Source organism: Hemibagrus wyckioides, linkage group LG03 (assembly GCF_019097595.1).
Source record: "Hemibagrus wyckioides isolate EC202008001 linkage group LG03, SWU_Hwy_1.0, whole genome shotgun sequence".
NCBI classification, from domain to species: Eukaryota; Metazoa; Chordata; class Actinopteri; order Siluriformes; family Bagridae; genus Hemibagrus; species Hemibagrus wyckioides.
In genome coordinates, this window is record NC_080712.1 from 25,467,642 (window position 1) to 25,475,563 (window position 7,922).

General features: G+C 40.9%; 3 non-coding genes and 1 pseudogene across 3 annotated transcripts; 3 read left to right on the top strand and 1 right to left on the bottom strand.

Annotated features, from left to right (window-relative positions):
- The first annotated feature begins 4,823 nt into the window (after positions 1-4,823).
- On the top strand, positions 4,824-4,938 carry LOC131351436 (U5 spliceosomal RNA). The gene has a single exon (XR_009204406.1). It is a non-coding gene; the product is annotated as a U5 spliceosomal RNA (small nuclear RNA).
- A 342-nt stretch (positions 4,939-5,280) lies between these two features.
- LOC131351430 (U5 spliceosomal RNA) lies at positions 5,281-5,395 on the top strand. Its single transcript, XR_009204404.1, has one exon. It is a non-coding gene; the product is annotated as a U5 spliceosomal RNA (small nuclear RNA).
- Positions 5,396-5,700: 305 nt separating this feature from the next.
- Positions 5,701-5,910, top strand: LOC131351433 (U2 spliceosomal RNA; annotated as a pseudogene).
- A 464-nt stretch (positions 5,911-6,374) lies between these two features.
- LOC131351431 (U5 spliceosomal RNA) lies at positions 6,375-6,489 on the bottom strand. Its single transcript, XR_009204405.1, has one exon. It is a non-coding gene; the product is annotated as a U5 spliceosomal RNA (small nuclear RNA).
- Positions 6,490-7,922: the final 1,433 nt, after the last annotated feature.

Consider the following 7,922-nt stretch of genomic DNA (forward strand, 5'->3'; position numbering starts at 1 on the left):
GGGTGTAGTCAGCAGAATCTGGAATGGCCCCCGCCAACGCTTAGCCTTCCAATTCTTCATCCTGAAGTATCTTACCATGATCTACTCGCCAAGTTTCAGGTCGTGCAGGGTGTCTGCATGCGGTTTAGGAAGGGCATCCTTCACCTGCCTGTGAATATCAGATAATACAGAAGACAAATTTATGCAATAGTTCAACATTTGATCTTCACATTCACTGATACTGTGTCTCTGGCTTCCTGGAAAACCCACTCCTGTGGTTAATGGCCTGCCAAAAAGGATTTTTTTTTACATCAACACTATTGGGAGGGCTTTGACCCATGACAAACCTGTCTCAGCGCAGCATTTTGCCAATTTATTTTTTAATGTGCCATTCTCCCTTTCTACTGCTCCACCACTAGCTGGGCACAGTGCTGTTTCAGATTGATCCCTAAGTATTCATTGACTTTCTGTAATGCCTGATTCACGAATGGGGTACCATTATCACTACCAGTTCTCTCAGAAATTCCCCACCGTGGAATAATTTCAGTTAGTAGTGCTTTTGCTACTGCACTAGCATCCTGGTTAGATGTAGGAAAAGCCTCTACCCATTTAGAGAACATATCTACTATATCCAGACAATACTTCTTACCCTCACTAGGTGTTAACTCAATAAAGTCCATTTGTAAGTGTTCAAATGGCCTTTGTGGTGACAGATGCCTCTCCCAATGTTGTTTGTTGCACATATGACACAGCATTCACAAAATTTTTGGGAGTGGTTAGTATAGCCTATAACATGCCAGTGTTTCCTTATTTCTGTTACCATCCCTCCTTCTGACACGTGGTCCTTACCATGTGTCAGTTTAGCATAAAAAGGAAAGTTTCTTTGGTAAACATGGTTTTCCTGTGGGCCCATACCAAACACCTTGTTTCTGGACACATCCCAACTGCCTCCAGTGTTGTTTCGTCTCACAATCACCCATACCCTGTATTTCAGTGAGATTTAGAGTAGGAGCAGACAATATAGTCATGATAGTAGTAGTTTGTTTCTGTTCAGGTTGTTTTGCTGCTGCTTTCACAGCTGCATCAGCTTTGGCGTTACCTGTGGAAATAGGATCATTACAACGCATATGCACTTCACATTTACATACTGCAATAGCTTTTGGTAGTAGGATTGCATCCAGGAGGTCAGCTATCAGGCCATGGTGCACGATAAGCTTGCCTGAGGAGGTCAAACACCCCCTATGCTTTCATAATGTTCTAAAATCATGCGTGATGCCAAAGGCATACCTGCTATCAGTGTAAATATTGTTGGACTACAAACTTCATTAATCACACTCACACAATCATGAGGCTCTCCATCCTGCTCTGTGGAAAGAAGAGTGGCAGGGTTAAGAGTTGTGTATCGTTTAACTATGACATAGTTAAACGATACATATCTCAACCACCGAGCGGCTGTCATGTGTGCTGTCTTTTGTTCTAAAAGCAGTTGCGACACTGCATGTGGTACCAACAAAGTTAATTCGCTGTAGCCTTCGATGTCTCGTGAGGCATTGACATCTTTCTCTGCTGCAGCTACTGCTCTAAGACACATAGGAAGTCCTGCTGCTACCGGATCTAGCTTTGCTGAGAAATAAGCCACTGGTCGCAGTCTACCCCCATGCTCTTGAAGTAAAACAGATGCCATGCACCCCCCTTTATCGTCCACAGTCTGTGTAAATGGTCTCATCGGGTCAGGAATGCCCAATGCGGGTGTCATCTGTAATGTCTGTTTCAGTCGTTCAAATGTAGCGTTTGCAGTCTCAGTCCACGTCACTTTGCTGTGTGCTTGAGGCCTTGTTCGTGAGCCATAGCGCTCAGCGGTGCCTCTAACACAGCATAATCGGGTATGAACATCCTTACAGTATGAACACACTCCCAAGAATGACAGTAACTGTTGGGAATTTTCTGTAATGTTTACACTCTACTCGACTCAAGTCTTTTACCTTCTGCAGAAATTAAATGTCCTAGGAACTTCACTTCTTGTACAAATTGCAGTTTTGACAGGTTTTATGTCCTTCTTTAGCGAGGTGACGGAGCAATTTAATGGTGTCTTTTTCACACTACTCTTTAGTGCGGCTAAAAGAATGTCATCTACATACTGAAGCAACACAAATTTCTCAGTTAGCTGCAGTGTATCTAAACTGTTCTTTAATGCTTCATTATAGATTGTAGGTGACTCACAATAGCCCTGACATAAGCGTGCGAAAGTATAGGCTTTTCCATTAAAGGAAAAGGCAAACCAAAATTGACAATCTGGATCTATTGGTATGCTAAAGAATGCGTTGGCTATATCGACAACAGAAAACCATGCACTGTCAACTGGAATTTGGGACAAGATAGTGTATGGGTTGGGAACATTAGGTGCTCGATGGATCACAGCATCATTGACCACTTTCAAATCCTGTACGAGTCTCCACTCCTCCGGCTCCCCTGGAGCTCTTATTTTCCTTACTGGGAAGAGTGGTGTTTGCAGAGGAGACATCGCACACTCGCACTATAACTCCAAATTTTAATAGATAATTAGACACCGGTGTTATTCCTGCTATAGCTTCTGGTTTTAGGGGATATTGAGCCCTCTTTGGCCTATAATCTGATTTTGGTGTAATGATCACTGGAGGGCAATTTTTAATTAGACCTACATCATATTTTCCACTCGCCCACAATTCATTGGGCACATCTGAATGTTCCAATTTGGATAAGGCCAAATCGGTTTTGTACCATGGGTTAGGATCTATCCCATCATCAAGAAGGATCAACATGCCTTTCTCAGCTCTAGCCAGCCAATTTAGTGCTGTGCTATATGCATTCAATTTTGGGCTGCAAAGAACAGCTGGCTCCCAATCATGACTTTGAGTAGCTTGTAACATCCATTCTCCCAAAGATTCCCACTCTCTAACCCTTAGACATGTGGAGATCCATGATTAATTTGGAATGGGTGTGGATGACCAGCTCGAACTGAAACCCGAGATAAATCTACCTCTACAGCACATCTGTGTTCATTCCATCTCACACGCTTTAATATCAATATGTCTGGCCTATCAAACTTCTTGTATCATTCTTTCTCATAACTCTCATGTGGTTTGTGTCTGTGTATGTGCACAGTACAGTGCAGTGCTTTCGGTATCATATAGTCTGTTTGAGAAAAGGAGGTGAGAGTTTTTGCTTTCTCTACTAGAAAGTGTGTGACATCAGTGAGAGAGGAATTAATCAGTTTCCATTCATACACATAGAGCAGGGGTCTGGGATCGTATTTTACAAAGCAGGAGTTATCTCCCCATTCTATCCTAAGGCCTGGTCAGATTTAAATTTAGTTTGCACACCAAATCTCAACCCAACAGAAATTAAAAAACAGAATTCAAATTGTTTCTAAGTAGTTACTATCTCACATTTTAAGGGCACAGAGAATGTCTCAATTACTGACATCCCCAATGCTCCTGTAGTACACAGAGAGTGATTGCTCATTCTAAGTGAAATAGAAAATTCACACAATCATATCACAAAATGCCCGCGCCTGAGTCAGCTAGAAACTGTATTGGTATTGCTCAAGTAATGTAATCACAGGCATTTTCTTAAATTTCGGGTCATGATATTTAGCAAAAGTTTCATTCATAGGTGAAATAGCAACCTCTGATACTTTGCTAGACATTGGATTAGTGACAGGTGGAAATGGAACAGTTAGCTTAAGCTTTTCTTCATTGCATTGCACAAAAAGATCAGACTTACCCTTCCCTGGCTGCTCCCTCGTCCCTGACCCAACCAAACCTCATGCTTCTGTGATCGCTTCTCCCCCGCGATGTCTCTTCGGACAGTCTCGTATCCAGTGGTCTGTTTTTCCACACAGGAAACATCCACTCTGGAATCCAGGCTTGTCCATTCTTACTGGAAAAGCTTGGTTAAGAGCATCAGTCAGGTGCATTAAAAGTCTCTGTAATGCTTGCAGCATTACATTATCCAAGTAGGGCTGAAATGGGCCTTTTAGTCTCTAGTTAAAGCCCTCTGTAGAGTACAAGACCAAAAGTTGGTCATTAGTCCATGTTAATTCTATTTCTATTGAGTACAACTGAAAAAAGCGGATTGATTTGTAATGCAAGGGAATCCATTATCTCCTTATCTACACTGCCACTATCTGATTTGGAAATTAGACCTTTTCACCAATCACACCATAACCTTTGGAATGACATTAAATATCAATAACATCATACAGAAAGTATACCATCATATCTTTGCAGTATTCCTTGAGATTAGAACCTGAAGGGTAAAAGAATGTACATTCTTGGTGAGATCCAGAAAATAGTTCCACCATTGCATCTTTGAAGAGGGGGAGGTACACAAGAATGTGAATTGTTTTAAAAGTCCCAAACGTTTCTGTTTTTGCTTGAAGATATAACTTCATCACACTCAATATGAATAATTTTACCTGCCACATTACACATTAAAATGCGAAACTTCTTAAGAAAGAATGGAACAGTGATAATAAATATGAATTCTAAACTGAAATTTGATTTTTTAAATTAAAGTGCAACAATTCATAAGGAACATGAAAACAGTGATATTCCATAAAAATTCACTTAACAAAGTCAGCTTTCATCATTTTTCATCGAACAGGCTCGTTTCATGCCACACCGCCGGGTGCTCTCTGCATTGTGCTTCTCTGGCGCTGAAAATGCGATACCGCAAGTCTCAGCGCTCTACGAGCAAGGGAAAGTGGTTTTTCAGACAAACGCATAAGGGGCCGGCCATACCCTCATCGAGCATTGTGTGTCTCCGACAAGGGTTTCCTGGTGCTGCTCGACTTTTTTTCTTTATAGCTCTGGTTTCTCTTAAGTCACGCATGAATATTTTGCCTTTTATTAAAGATTTCCGTGGGGAGGATCATCAATGAGCTTCATGTATTTTTATGAGCTTTGCTCTGGCAAAGCTGTGTATGCTTCAATGTTTAATGGGTAGTTTCCAGGAGTTGGGTCTTATTTGGTTATGTGACTTTATGCATGCCTGTATAGGTGTGGCCTGAGGCTGTCCGTTAAGCAGAAGAGATAAAAGTTCATTGCTTCTCGGCCTTTTGGCTAAGATCAAGTGTTCTCTGGTCTGGCTTTGGGCAGTGACTGTATTCACATTGCACTTCTTAGTCTGGCTTTGAGAAGGCGAGTGTGACAGAAAGGATATAAAAAAAAAAGAAAAAAAAAAAGGGGCCGGCCTTACCCTCATCGATCATTGTTTTTCTCCGACAAGGGTTTCCTGGTGCTGCTCGCCTTTTCTTCTTTATAGCTCTGGTTTCTCTTAAGTCCTGCATAAATCTTTTGCTTTTTAGTAAAGATTTTTGTGGAGAGGAACAACAATGAGTTTGATGTATTTCTATGAGCATTGCTCTGGCGAAGCTGTGTATGCTTCAAAGTTAAATGGGTAGTTTCCAGGAGTTGGGTCTTATTTGCTGATGTGACTTAATGCATGCCTGTAAAGGTGTGACCTGAGGCTGTCCGTTAAGCAGAGGAGATAAAAGTTTATTGCTTCTTGGTCTTTTGGCTAAGATCAAGTGTTCTCTGGTCTGGTTTTGGGCTTTGACTGGGTTTGAGAAGGAGAATAGATGGAATGGGGTTTGTGTAGGATCGCTTCTCAGGCTTTTTAGATAGGATCTATTGTGTTCACTGGTCTGGCTTTTTGGCCTTGGTCTGAGTTCATGTTGCAATCCTTAGTCTGGCCTTGAGAAGGTGAATGGTTAGGTATGAATATGGGTAGGACTTGGATTGGAAAAAAAATCTGTTCTTATCAGTTTAATATCTCATACGTTCTCTATATTAAACAGATTTTTTAGCTGGGTGCCGGAAAAGGGGCTTGCTACGTCTGCTCCACGGATCGGCCTGGTATTGCAGTACTTCCAGGCTTGGTGCACCGTTTTCTGATGTAAAATGAAGGAGAATCAGTTACTGAATTACTGATTTATTGACGTACTCACTTACTTATCAAATTGTCTGCATGCAACCCGCCCTGTTCCCTAGCCTATCTTCACCTCCTTCTACTCACCACTGTCAGTTGTTGCTCGTCAACCTTTCCCCACCCTTTCTCCACTCAACCAACCCAAGGGGCCGGCCTTACCCTCATCGAGCATTGTGTGTCTCCAACAAGGGTTTCCTGGAGCTGCTTGGTGTCTTTTTCTTTCTAGCTCTAGTTTCTCTTAAGTCATACATAAATCTTTCCTCTTTTGATACTCAAGCTTAACCAGAAGGCCAAGAAGCAATATACATTTATCTCCTCTGCTTAACGGACAGCCTCAGGCCACATCTATACAGGAATGCATAAAGTCACATAATCAAAAAAGACCCAACTCCTGGAAACAACCCATTTAACACTGAAACATACACAGCTTTGCCAGAGCAAAGCTCAGGAAACTACATCAAGCTCTTTGATGTTCCTCTCTGTGGAAATCGTTAATAAAAGGCAAAAGATTTATGCGTGAATTAAGAGAAATTAAGAGCTATAAAGAAAAAAAAACCCGAATAGCACCAGGAAACCCTTGTCGGAGAAACAAAATGCTCGATGAGGGTAAGGCCGGACCCTTTTTTTTCTTTATTCTTTTTTTTATATTCTTTCCGTCACAGTCGCCTTCTCAAATCCTGACAAAGAAGTACAATGTGAATACATTCACAGCCCAAAAACAGACCAGAGAACACTTGACTTAACGGACAGACTGAGGCTACACCTATACAATGAAAGTGCAACAAGAAACAAGGAAACAGTTATATACTATGAAAATTCATTTAACAAAGTCAACGTTCATTATTTGTCATCGAACTAGCTCGTTTCCTGCCTCAGCGCAGTGTGCTCTCTGCATTGTGCTTCTCTGGCGCTGAAAATGCGATTCCTCAAGTCTCAGCGCTCTACGAGCAAGGGAAAGCGGTTTTTCAGACAATCGCTTGTGTGCAGCTGAATGGGGCAGTTTTCCATGACTTTTTTCACATGTATGGGGTCGACTAAGATATGAAATGTGATTGTTTACTTTAAAATGCCAAAATTCATAAGAAAAAATGGAAAGTCATAAAAAATATGAATTTTGATATGAAATATTATTTTTTTCAACAAAGTACATAAATTCATAAGAAACTTGGAAAAAGTGAAACTCCATGAAAATTCACTTAAAGTCAACTTTCAAGATTTTTCATCGAACTGGCTCGTTTCCTGCCTCGGAGCAGTGTCCTCTCTGCATTGTGCCTCTCAGGCGCTGAAAATGCGATTCCGCAAGTCTCAGCGCTCTACGAGCAAGGGAAAGCGGTTTTTCAGACAATCGCTTGTGTGCAGCTGAATGGGGCAGTTTTCTTTGACATTATTCACGTTTGGGGTCGACAATGATATGAAATGTGATTGTTTACTTTAAAATGCCAAAATTCATAAGAAACAATGGAAAGTCATAAAAAATATGAATATTGATATGAAATATGATTTTTTTCATCAGAGTGCAAAAATTCATAAGAAACATGGAAAAAGTGATACTCCATGAAAATTCACTTAACAAAGTCAACTTTCAAGATTTTTCATCGAACTGGCTCGTTTCCTGCGTCGGAGCAGTCTGCTCTCTGCATTGTGCTTCTCTGGCGCTGAAAATGCGATTCCGCAAGTCTCAGCGCTCTACGAGCAAGGGAAAGCGGTTTTTCAGACAATCGCTTGTGTGCAGCTGAATGGGGCAGTTTTCTTTGACTTTTTTCACATGTATGGGGTCGACTAAGATATGAAATGTGATTGTTTACTTTAAAATGCCAAAATTCATAAGAACGAGTGGAAAGTCAAAAAAATATGAATTTTGATATGAAATATGATTTTTTTCATCAAAGTGCAAAAATTCATAAGAAACATGGAAAAAGTGATACTCCATGATAATTCGCTTAACAAAGTCAACTTTCAAGATTTTTCATCGA